General features: G+C 44.2%; 1 protein-coding gene and 2 long non-coding RNA genes across 3 annotated transcripts in view; 1 reads left to right on the top strand and 2 right to left on the bottom strand.

Moving 5' to 3' along the window:
* Nucleotides 1-12,614, bottom strand: part of LOC310729622 (uncharacterized protein) — a 441,633-nt gene that overhangs the window by 181,943 nt on the left and 247,076 nt on the right. The gene's annotated exons all lie outside the window — the stretch shown is intronic.
* LOC310730900 overlaps nt 1-12,614 on the bottom strand; it is a 198,086-nt gene that overhangs the window by 139,370 nt on the left and 46,102 nt on the right. The gene's annotated exons all lie outside the window — the stretch shown is intronic.
* On the top strand, nt 9,025-10,457 carry LOC310730772. Its single transcript, XR_014534952.1, has 2 exons — nt 9,025-9,147; nt 9,812-10,457. It is a non-coding gene; the product is annotated as an uncharacterized lncRNA (long non-coding RNA).

The following is a 12,614-nucleotide window of genomic DNA, read 5'->3' on the forward strand; positions in this document are numbered from 1 at the left end:
ACAGGATGCCTCGGGATGGGGAGAGAAAGAGAAGCAGTGGAGAGGAATTAGCGTAGCTGCTGTTCATGATATTAACAGCACAAGTTGATAATGTGCATGTGATCAGATGTTCTGGAGCACAAGGTTGTGATGTGATGTGTGTGATGTGTGTTATGTGTAGGCTTTGCTAAAAACATACGTCTTTAATCTGCACTTAAACTGGGAGAGTGTATCTGAGCCCCGAACACTGTCAGGAAGACTATTCCAGAGTTTAGGAGCTAAATGTGAAAATGCTCTACCACCTTTAGTGGACTTTGCTATTCTAGGAACTACTAGAAGCCCAGAGTTTTGAGATCTCAGGGAGCGTGATGGATTATAAAGTGTTAAAAGACTGAAGAGATACATGGAGATAAACCATTTAGTGTTTTGTAGGTAAGTAGCAGTAGTTTGAAGTCTATATTGAAGTCTACTTAACAGGAAGCCAGTGTAGCAATGAGAAGATTGGGGTTATATGGTGAGATTTTCTTGACCTTGTAAGAACTCTTGCTGCTGCATCCTGGACTAACTGAAGCTCGTTTATTAATGATGCAGGACATCCACCTAGTAATGCATTACAGTAGTCCAGTCTGGAGGTCATGAACGCATGGATGAGCTTCTATGCATCGGATATAGATAAAAGCATCCAGATTGTGTGTAGTGTAAAACAGATGAACTCCAGCCTGAGTCTGGCAGATATTAAAACTTTAACTATCTACTGTACCTTCACCTCAGAGTTTCCTTTTCCTGGTCAACCAGATTACCAGCTTTAATTCTCCTGTTAGGAAGTTTATAAAGCAGATACGTTTTCTGTCTGTACTCATGTATTTGGGCCCAAAGATAAAAAATTCTTAGTTTCTGCCAAGTTCTCTGCCTAGTCCCTGAACAGTCATCTCAGCCTGCAGCAGGGTAGAAACAGGTGGTCTACTGACTCGTCTGTGTTACAGAAGGGACATTTCCTCCCTATGGTGGGGTCAATGTGTGCCACATGTCTGTTTGTAGCTACCGCCCAGTGAACAATCCTCCATTGGAGATCCGCAGTTCGTTTCTCTATCGGAGGTTTGTACAGGGATCTCCAGCAGCCTTTGGGAGACAAGTCTGGCCCAAACACTTCTGACCACTTAGATTCTTTACAGTCTTCAAATCAAATCAAATCAAATTTTATTCATCACATACACATACATACAGGGTACGACATGTAGTGAAATGTTTTGTACGATGGTCCGGCATGAGGGAATAGGATGGGGGAAAGAAAAGGAGGCAGATAAATAACTATAAGGTATAAGAAAAACTATTAAAATAAAATAAAATAAATAAATAAAATAAAGTAAAAGAATATAAGGTATAAAGATATATAGATATATAAAAGGATAATGTATGAGCAAATATACATATAAACAGTAAACAATGTGTAGTGAAAAATGTAAACAAAATAATGTAAACAATATGTAAACAATAGGCAATTTGTGTTGGGTTGTCCATAAAGTGTCCGTGTGCGGTATGGTGTGGTGTAAAGGTCCGTAAAGTGTCCATGTGCAATATGGTGCAATATGGTCCATGTGGTATGAATAAAATAAAAAGCGCACTGTGCTGTGCAAGTCCAGAGTTTAAAGTGTCGTGGTGCGAAGGTGAATATATGTACAGAGAAGTGTGATGATGATGGTGGAGAGAGTGGGCCAGTTCTAGATCCTGGGTGTTTCCTGGTTTAAACACCGGATGGCCTGCGGGAAGAAGCTCTTCCTCATTCTCTCTGTGTTCGCTTTCAGGGAGCGGAAGCGTTTTCCTGAACACAACAGAGAAAAGAGTCCATTGTTGGGATGGCTGAGGTCCTTTATAATCTTCCTGGCTCTGGTCCTGCACCGCGTGCTATAGAAGTCCTGCAGGTTAGGGAGCTCAGTGTGGATGGTACGTTCAGCTGAACGCACCACCCTCTGGAGGGCTCGTCTGTCCTGCATGGTGCTGTTCCCGAACCAGGAAGTGATGCTGCCCATCAGGACGCTCTCAATGGTGCAAGTGTAGAAAGTCTTAAGCACCTGAGAGGGTAGTTTAAAGTCCCTTAAGCGTCTCAGATGGTACAGACGCTGCCGGGCCTTCTTCACCAGGGTGTTGGTGTGACAGGACCAAGACAGATCCTGTGTGATGTTAACACCAAGGTACAGGAAACTGTCCACTTTCTCCACTGGGGTCCCGCTGATTTTTATAGGTTGGTATGCCCGCTCCCGCTTTGTGCTGAAGTCCACGATCAACTCCTTAGTTTTGCTGACGTTCAGGAGAAGGTTGTTCTCCTGGCACCATCTCTCCAGGTTTTTAACCTCCTGTAGGTAGGCCGTCTCGTCGTTGTTGGAGATCAGACCCACCACAACAGTGTCGTCAGCAAACTTGATAATAGTGGTGAGTTGGATGTGGCCACACAGTCATGTGTGTACATTGAGTAAAGCAGGGGGCTCAGAACACAACCCTGGGGGGCGCCAGTGCTGAGGGTGAGGGTGGATGAGGTGTGTTTTCCCACCCGTACGGCTTGTGGTCTGTCTGTCAGGAAGTTAGAGATCCATTGACACAGCGGCTGGCTGAGTCCCAGGACCTCCAACTTAGAGGTGAGTGTGGAGGGAATTATGGTGTTAAACGCTGAACTGTAGTCCACGAACAACATCTTTGCATAATTCCCATTTCTTTGGTCCAGGTGGCTCATCGTGGTGTGGAGAAGATGAGCAATGGCGTCCTCAGTAGAGCGGTTCTGACGGTACGCAAACTGTAGTGGGTCCAGTGTGTCTGGTAGTGATGCAGTGATGAAGTCTCTGACCAGTCTCTCGAAGCACTTCATCACTACTGAGGTCAAGGCTACAGGGCGGTAGTCGTTAAGGCAGGCGGGCTGGGGTTTCTTCGGGACAGGAACAATGGTGGACTGTTTGAAACATGAGGGGACAACAGACTGTTCCAGTGAGAGGTTGAATATCTCAGTGACCACCGGTGCTAGCTGGTCAGCGCAGGCTTTCAGAACCCGGCCTGTGATGCCATCTGGTCCTGCAGCCTTCCTGGTATTCACTCTCTTGAAAGACCTCCTCACGTCATGCTCCGAGATGGTGAACGTGTTTACCTCTCCGGCTCTCTCGGCGTGCACGCTGGTTGTGCCGCTAGCGTGGTTAGCTGCAGCCTCAAAACGAGCGTAAAAGGTGTTTAGCTCATCTGCCAGAGAAGCGTCCGCATTCACCATTTTAGGAGATGGTGTTTTATAGTCCGTTATTGTTCTTAGTCCCTGCCACAGGTTCCTAGAGCCACCATGTTGAAACTGTGACTCTAGTTTCCTCCCGTAGCGCCGCTTTGCTTCCTTCACCGCTCTGCGAACACTGTAAGACGCAGCCTTGTACTCATCCATGTCCCCGGTGGCGAGCCCCGTGTTGTAGGCAGCGGCGCGGGATCTAAGAGTGTCGCGGATAGTTTTATCCACCCACGGCTTCTGGTTGGGAAACATTCTGATAGTGGTTTTCTGCACTGTATCATCAGCTAGTTTCCCGATGAATCCCACAACCGCTTCCGTAAACATGTTGACGTCATCAGAGCTGCGCCGGAACATGTCCCAGTCTGTGTCATCCAAAGCGTCCTGCAGAGCGGCCACCGATTGGTCAGTCCAGCGCGCGACCTCCCTCTGAACCGGAGCTTCCTGTTTCAGCCTTTGTTTGTAAACAGGCATGAGGAAGATGGCGGCATGGTCCGATTTCCCAAACGGTGGACGTGATTGTGCATTGTAGCTGTTCTTGAATGGCGTGTAACAGTGGTCCAGTGTTCTTTCGCCCCTGGTAGGGCAGGTGATGTGCTGATGAAAGTTCGGTAGTGCACGCTTGAGGTTGGCACTGTTGAAATCTCCGACCACAATGAGCGCAGCGTCCCGATGCTGTGTTTGGTGAAGAGTTATTGTCTCGTGTAAATCCCATACTGCAGTGTCCGTGTCCGCATGAGGTGGAATATAAACGGCACTGACAATGACCGAACTGAATTCCCATGGTAGATAGAAGGGCCGACATTTGATGGTCAGTAGTTCCAGATTTGGTGTGCAGGAGCGTGAAAGAGGAACGATGCTCGCGCTGTCGCACCAGTGGTTGTTCACCATCAGACACACTCCACCTCCTCTTGACTTCCCCGACTCCAGTGTTCTGTCCATGCGGTAAGCCGAGAAGAACTCGGCCGGCTGGATGGCGTGGTCCGGTACCGCTGGGTTCAGCCATGTCTCGGTGAAGCAGAGAAGGTTGCAGTCCCGAATGTCTCTCTGGAACTTGACCCTTGCCCTGAGGTCATCGAGCTTGTTCTCCAGTGACTGGACGTTGGCTAACAGGATACTAGGTAAAGGAGCACGGTGTGCGCGTGCCCTCAGCCTGTTCCTGACGCCGGCTCGTTTCCCTCGCGGACGCCGGTACGGGTCGCGTCCTTTGTTCACCCTCAGGATCTCGCTCGGCCAGCATGGGTCCGGGTTTAAAAACGGCGAAAGGTGAGTGCATTGTACACCAATAGATATAAGAGTGTCTCTGTCATATCTAATGATGTCCATCTTGTGTAGATGGAAGTGTAACTACTTAAATAAAAGTATAAAATAAACAAAAAATGAGAAAACGTAGCCGGAGCAGTCGTGACGGCAGCCGACCTCACCGGCGCCATCTTTAAGCGTGCTGTGGTGTGACACCTTTATGCAGCTGATATACAGTGTTTTCTTCGAGGTGTTCTCAAGGTCCTCCAGTCGAGGGGTCCTGAAGGTCAGAAGAGAGCCTTCCTCTGGCTCCACCTCCACCGCAGCTGAAACCTGCATCTGAGGAAAGTAGCTGTGGTTTCCTGCATCTTGTTCGTCTTCTCCATGTTCCTTAAAGCTCCGTATGAAGGTGGAGGGTAGTGCTGAGAGGATGCTCTCTATCGTGAGAGTCATAAACCTTTTGGACTTGATGCCTGTCAAACTCAGGTCTTCGTGCATCCCACTTTTGCCATGATGATTTGTACCCTCCTGTGTTCCAGTATCTGTGCTCGGATTATTGGATTGTTAAAAAGAGGTGTATTTCCTCTCCAGTGTCCAGAATTTAAAAACGTCCCTCTGGACTTTAAAAACTTGTGTCCAGGCTGTTAGAACAAATTTGAAGAAAGGAGATTCTATTTCTGATGTCCATCAGACCCTGACCCCCCTTCCGGACCGGAAGGTAGAGTGCAGTATCTTGTATCCAGTGCCGTCCGGCCCAGAAAAAGTCAGTAAGCTTCTTCTGTAATGACTGCACAATGCTGCTGGAGGATCCAGAATGCTCATCTTGTGCCACAGTTCTGAAGCTCCAGGTTGTTTGCAAACAATACTCGACCCCTGTATGAAAGCTGAGGTAGCACCCAGGACCATCGAGACAACCAGTCACACATTTTCTCCACTATGCCCTCACAGTTTTTCTGCATGTAACCCTAACCCTTTCCCTAGATGTACCCCCAGAATCTTCAGACCTTCCCTTTGCTCTTTTCCCAATTCACCTTTGCTGATGAGACTTTTTCATAGTTGAATAAAATATCTGTTAAAACTGATACATCACGTCACCTCTTATAATTACAGTAACATCATCAGCATAGACAGAGAAAGTGATTTGTCTGTTTTCGAAACCTTCAACACAAAGTCCTTGTAATTTCTTTTTTAGCTGGTGAAGTAGCAGCTCAATTACCAATGAGTACAACTGACCTGATACTGGGTAGCTTAGCCCACCCCCACCTTTAGCAATGCAGCAGCTCCCGTATATAAAGGTTTTACCCATGAAATAAAATTCTCACCTAAACCAAAAGCTTTAAGGGTTTTAAATAAATATTTATGATCAACTCTATCAAAGGCTTTATCCTGGTCAGTAAAAAACAGTCCCACATCTGTATTACTGCCACTGGCTAAAGAATGTGATCTAAAACCAGTTTTAGTCTGTTTAAGACACTTTGCAAGAATCTTATAGTCGGTGCACAGCAGTGATACTGGTCTCCAGTTCTTCAGAAGCTCGAGATTTTATGTAATGAGAATTAAACGGCTCTTCTGCAGCTGATCAGCAGCTCGTTCTGTGTGATTCGTCCTGTGATCTAGAAGCAAGTCATCATTTAATAAAAACCAAAAATGTTTGTAAAATTCAGAAAGAAGTCTATTCCCGAAGACCGTCCAGTGAAGAGCTGATTCGCCTCCTTGGTAGATCTTTCAGTAGCTCCTTCACGCAGCTTAAATCGCATTTACCGGCATTGTACAGATCCGTATGAAAGTCTTTTGCGATAATCCTCATTTTTTGGGGGTCGGATGTTGAGGTCCCATCTGGCAGTTTCAGATGCAGCATGATTTTCCTTTCTCCTTGTTTGTGCTCCAAGTAGAAGAAGAATGTGCTCAGGTCCATTTCTCTTAGTGAGGAGAAGCGAGCAGTGATTAAAGCTCCTTTTGCTTATTGATGGAACAGTGATTCCAGAGCTTTTCTCTTTCCTTTGTTGATCAGTTCATCCTCAGTTTTGGTGATTTCCTTCTCGAGGGCTTTGATGGTTGATTTGGTGAGGCTGTTTGAGAATGCAGTTTAGTTCTGACAGAACATTCAAATTTGTGCTTGTCCTACTTCCCACCATTGAAAAATGTCATCATACTCCTCCTATTGCTATAACAATATTGCTGAGTGAGGTAGCAGAAGAAGGATAAGGTTCCTCTCCATTCCTATCCAGTGTGTGATCCAGTGTACAGTTCCAGTTGCCCCCAAGCACCATGCACACGTCAGTAAAATTCTCCAGAGCATCTCGCAGTTTTAAAAAGGATCTCACTCTTTCTGCCCCATTGTTTGGTGCATAAACATTAACCAAGAGAAAAGGGGAGCCCATTAATTCCACTTTAATGGCTAAAATACGGCCTTTCTTCATCTCATGTGAAGATATGAGCTTCATACTGAGGCTATTTGAGAAGAAGATAGAGACACCATCACTGAGGTTACATTTATGACTAAAATACATTTTTCCCTTCAACCGCATTCTCCATTCGACTTCATTCTCCTGAATGCTGTGAGGTTCTGCTGTGAGGTTCTTGTAGAAAAACAATGTTGATGTGTTTATTTAAGATGTGTGTGTAATGCTGCCCTTTTCCTATGATCTTTTCCTCCATTTATGTTTATTGTCCCTATCTTAATGTTGTTTATAAGGAAAGAGAGAAAGGGAAGATAGACGTTTAACAGACAAAACAGATATGAGTAGGAAAGGAGTCACCCCGTGTCACCATTTCAGGTAACTTTTTTTGCTGCTGTTTTTCCTTAGTTCTTCTTAGTTTTGTTAAAAAATTTTTTATCTGAACTTTATTCTTTTGCTCAGTTCATCAAAACCTGCTGACTTTTGGATTTTAATTACTTCATTTAGAAATCTATTAACATCTAGAAAAAAATGCAGAACCTCAACAGTTTTACCAAAAGTTTCATTTAGAAAGTGGTTGATCTCCTTAGCGGTGTGTAGCTGCTCATCTCCCTGTATTGAGGTGATATCAGACATCTCAGAGAGACTGTCATCATCACACATCTCATCCGTCCCATCACTTAAATCAGCCAGTTCTCCCCGGGGTAGAGAGGAGTGTGTTACTTCCACACCTTCACTGCTGTCGACCTCAACCTCACACTGAGCATCACCACCATCAGCTCCATGACCCGCAAATACCTCCACATTATTCAATTCAATTCAATTCAATTCATTTTTATTTGTATAGCGCTTTTAACAATGAACATTGTCTCAAAGTAGCTTGACACAGATAATGCGGTGATTAAAAATGAATATGTTCTTTATGAGTAAGTTTGTCCCTGATGAGCAAGCCGGTGGCGACTGGCGACTGTGGCAAGGAAAAACTCCCCGAGATGGCATAAGGAAGAAACCTTGAGAGGAACCAGACTCAAGAGGGAACCTCATCCTCATCTGGGTTACACCAAATGTCCATTTGTGGCAGGTATACAATGTTGCGGGGTGCAGTGATGATGATCAAAAGCGAAATGTATTTCTGAGTCAGTGTAGGAGACTGTTGACATCAACTACAATCCAATCCATCCTCAAAGCTCCCGTTCTTACTTCGGAATTTCATGGAACCACCTAAGGCGTTGATGACAAACCTTCCCCAGCTGCACAGAGTGGCCTCCAGTCAAAGAGAACACTATCCAGAGGCAGGCCTGGATGAAGTGGGAAGATCCACGGAGGGGAGAGGGGCAGGAACAGTGGTCACTGGAGCCTCAGGAGCATGTTTAACTCGACAAAGAGCGAGAGAGAGAGAGAGAGAGAGAGAGAGAGGGAGAGAGAGAGAGAGAGAGAGAGAGAGAGAGAGAGAGAAGAGGGTGACAGGAAGAGATGGATATGGATTATTAAGTGTACCTATTGTTGCATGAGAGTTAAAGTCACTGTGCAGTTTGGACTCTGGCAAGACTCGCTATGGCAGCATAACTAAAAGGGAGAACCAAAAGGCAACACAGACATGAGGGATCTCTGGGATAAGAGACGACCCACCACACCACCATCAACAAACCTGAGTGAACACGTGAATGTGAGGGGACGACAACATACAAATATCCCAGTTTACCAAACACTCTATATCAATGTTCCCTCCAGATCTGCTCCTTTACCTGAGAAAAAATCTACTGATTAAAGGCTTGACTGAATAAATATGTTTTCAACCTCGATTTGAACACTGAGACTGTGTCTGAGTCCCGAACACTGATTGGAAGGCTGTTCCATAACTGTGGGGCTTTATAAGAGAAAGATCTGCCCCCTGCTGTAATCTTCATTATTGGAGGAACCAACAGATAGCCAGCACCTTTTGATCTAAGTAGGCGTGGAGGATCATACTGGTACAGAAGTTCACTCAGATACTGCGGTGGGAGACCATTAAGTGCTTTATATGTCAGTAGTAGAATTTTATAATCAACGCGAGATTTGATTGGGAGCCAGTGTAGACTGATTAATACAGGGGTGATGTGGTCATATTTCCTAGATCTAGTGAGGACTCTTGCTGCTGCATTCTGAACTAACTGAAGCTTATTTATGCACTTACTCGCACACCCAGACAGTAAAGCGTTACAGTAGTCTAATCTAGAAGTAACAAAAGCATGAACTAGTTTTTCTGCATCCTGTAACGACATCATATTTCTGGTCCCAGTGTAGCTCCATCAGCCGGTGAGAAAAACATGACAGAAAAGACTAGTGACAGTGAAAATCCCAGTGCTGAACCCAATCAGGAGAAAACAGACACACACTGGGATAAAACTGTAGTAAGAGTCTGTGACAGTGGGAATGATAATGGTTCCGGGTCGCAATATTTCTAAGGTGAAAGAAGGAGATCCTGGTGATATTATTCACGTAAGCTTCAAAGGAAAGACTCGGGTCAATAATCAAACCGAGGTCTTTGACAGCCGTACACGCTGAAACAGAAACACCATCCAGAGATGCTAGGTAATCGGAAAGTTTGCTTCTAGCTGCATGTGGTCCTAGTAAAAGTACTTCCGTCTTATCTGAGTTTAGCAGAAGAAAGTTATCGAGCATCCACTGTCTAATGTCCTTTACACATTTTTCAACATTGTTAAGCTGATCTCTCTCATCTGGCTTTGCTGAAATATACAGCTGTGTATCATCAGCATAGCAATGGAATCTAATACCATGTTTATGAATAATTTCTCCAAGAGGCAGCAGATATAAAGAGAAAAGCAGAGGGCCTAAGACAGATCCTTAAGGAACACCAAACTTTACCTCAGAGAGTGTGGAGAACTCACCATTAACATCAACAAACTGATAGCGATCAGTCAAATAAGACCTGAGCCAAGAGAGAGCTGTTCCCTTTATTCCAACAACGTTCTCAAGTCTAGCAAGTAGTATAGTGTGATCAATGGTGTCAAAAGCTGCACTAAGGTCGAGCAAAACAAGTAAAGAGACAAAACCCTGATCAGAGGCCAATAACAGGTCATTTACCACCTTAACTAGTGCCGTCTCTGTGCTATGATGAGGCCGAAATCCTGACTGATACAATTCAAAAATATTATTCATAAGTAGGTGTGAGCAGAACTGCTGTGCTACAACCTTTTCTAAAATTTTGGCTATGAAGGGGAGGTTTGATATTGGTCTGTAGTTGGACAGCTGACATGGGTCAAGGTCAGGTTTCTTAATTAGGGGGTGGATAACTGCCAGTTTGAAGGATTTTGGTACAAAACCAGTGCTAATGGAAGAGTTTATTATTTTTAAAACAGGTTCAATTACCTCTGGAATGATCTGTTTAAAGAAACTTGTAGGCAAGGGATCGAGAATGCAGGTTGATGATTTTGATGAGGAAATTAATGAAATTAAGTCATTCTCATGAATAGGAGTAAAACTTTGTAATTGATTGTCTGTTATAATTACACTGCTGTCTACAGGGTTACTTGTAAAATAATTTGGATTTATATTAACCGTCTGGATTTCTTGACTGATGTTTTCAATTTTATTATTAAAAAAGTTGATGAAATCATTAGTACCTATTGATGGTGTGCATGTGAGTGCAGTGCTTTTATTCCCTGTTAATTTTGCTACCGTGCTGAATAAAAATCTAGGATTCTGCTTGTTATTTTCTATGAGGGTGGAGAAATATGCTGATCAGCAGCACTAAGAGATTTTCTATAATTTAGGAGATTCTCCTTCCATGCTATTTGAAATACTGTTAATTTTGTTTGACGTCATTTACATTCTAATTTTCGAGTGGTCTGTTTTAAGGTGTGTGTATGATCATTATACCACTGTGCTGATTTTTTCTCCCTGATCATTTTGGTCTTAAGGGGAGCTACATCATCTAGAGTATAACGTAATGTTGATTCTAGGTGTTCAGTGGCCCAGTCGAGCTCTGCAGGGTCAGACGGAGATCTATCTAATATCGCAATTTCTGGAAGATTGTTAATAAAACGCGCTGCTGTAGCTGACGTGAAAGTACGCTTAACACGATAACGTGGTGAAGTAGTAATGCAATGACTGAGGCAGATTTTAAAAGAGATGAGATAATGGTCTGAAATAGCTTCAGACTGTGGAATTATGACTACGTTTTTTATTTTTAATCCAAATGTTAACAACAAATCGAGAGTGTGTCACCACTATGAGTGGGTCCTATAACATTCTGATTAATTCCAACTGACTCTAGAATGGACACAACTGCTGCTCTTAAGGAGTCTTCCTGATTATCAAAATCAATATTAAAGTCACCAACAATTAATGCTTTGTCTAGAGAAGTAGCTAAATTTGTGATGAAATCTGCAAATTCTATGAGAAAATCAGAGTCGGGCCCCTGGGGGTCTATAAATAATAATTAGTGGAATTGACTGACTGGACCTGCTTTCGGACACTGAATATTTTATGTTGGTGTAAAGAACTTCAAATGTTTTACATTTGTGTTTAGTCTTTTGTGTGACGTTTAGATTATTATTATAAATAGCTGCGACTCCGCCTCCTCTGCCATTTAGACGGGGTTGGTGTATGTAACTATATCCAGGAGGACTTGCTTCATTTAATACTAAATATTCATTTGGTTTAATCCATGTTTGTGTTAAACACATTATTTTAAACTCCTGGTCGGTAATAATTTCGTTTACAGTAAGCGCTTTAGACGTGAGAGATCTAATATTCAGCAATCCTATCTTTAGATCAGAGGTGCTGCTGTGCGTTCAGTCCTATTTAATTTTATGTTAATTAGGTTACTAAAACAGACTTTCTGAGAATTCCTATATTTTGGTTTCGCTCGGGGGACAGACACAGTCTCAATTTGGTGGATCCTGAGTGACGACTCTGTGCAGCTAGCAGACAGTTGGTTTAGCCTGTCTGTCTGCTCCCTGGCCTTGGCTCTAGACAGTCACTTGTTAACTAGTGCTGTTCTGAGACTATGACCTATACTACAAGAAATGAGAGCAGCACCTTCCTGAGTGGGATGGACACAGTCCCGCCCTAACAGGCCAGCCTTGCCCTCAAAAATGCTCCAATTATTAATGAAGCCCACATTGTTTTTGGAGCACCACTCGGACATCCAGCAGTTCAGCGACCATAACCTGCTGTAGGCTACATCGCCACGTCGTATTGGGATGGGGCCAGAGCATATTACAGCATCGGACATTGCCTTCGCTAATTTACACACCTCTATAATATTACTCTTAGTAACCTCTGAGTGTCGAAGGCGTATATCATTAGCTCCTGTGTGAAAAACTATCTTAGAGAACCTGTGCTTTCCTAAGAATCTAAGCTGACCTGCTATGTCCGGCGCCCTGGCTCCCGGTATACACATGACCTGTGCTGCTAGTGCCCCTAAAGGTCTAGCTAATTTCACGTGCCTCAGAATGGAGTCTCCTACAACCAGAGCTCTTTCAGGTTTCTCAGCGGGTGCTTCACTGAGGAGAGCAAACCTGTTGGACACGTGAAGCGGAGAGGAATGGTGCTCCCGTGGGCAAGCCTTGGCGTTAGCTTTGGCTTTGCGAATATGCCGCCGAGTCGTCACCCATTCGCCCCGCTGCGAGGGCTCTAATGCCGGAGTCGGGGGAATATTAACTTCACCTAGGGCATCCAGACTTTCCCCTGCAGAACCTGGACTGCTCTCACACTCACTACTTATCTCTAGACTCTGG

The sequence above is a fragment of the Silurus aristotelis genome, assembly GCF_946808225.1.
Source record: "Silurus aristotelis genome assembly, chromosome: 1".
Taxonomy (NCBI): Eukaryota; Metazoa; Chordata; class Actinopteri; order Siluriformes; family Siluridae; genus Silurus; species Silurus aristotelis.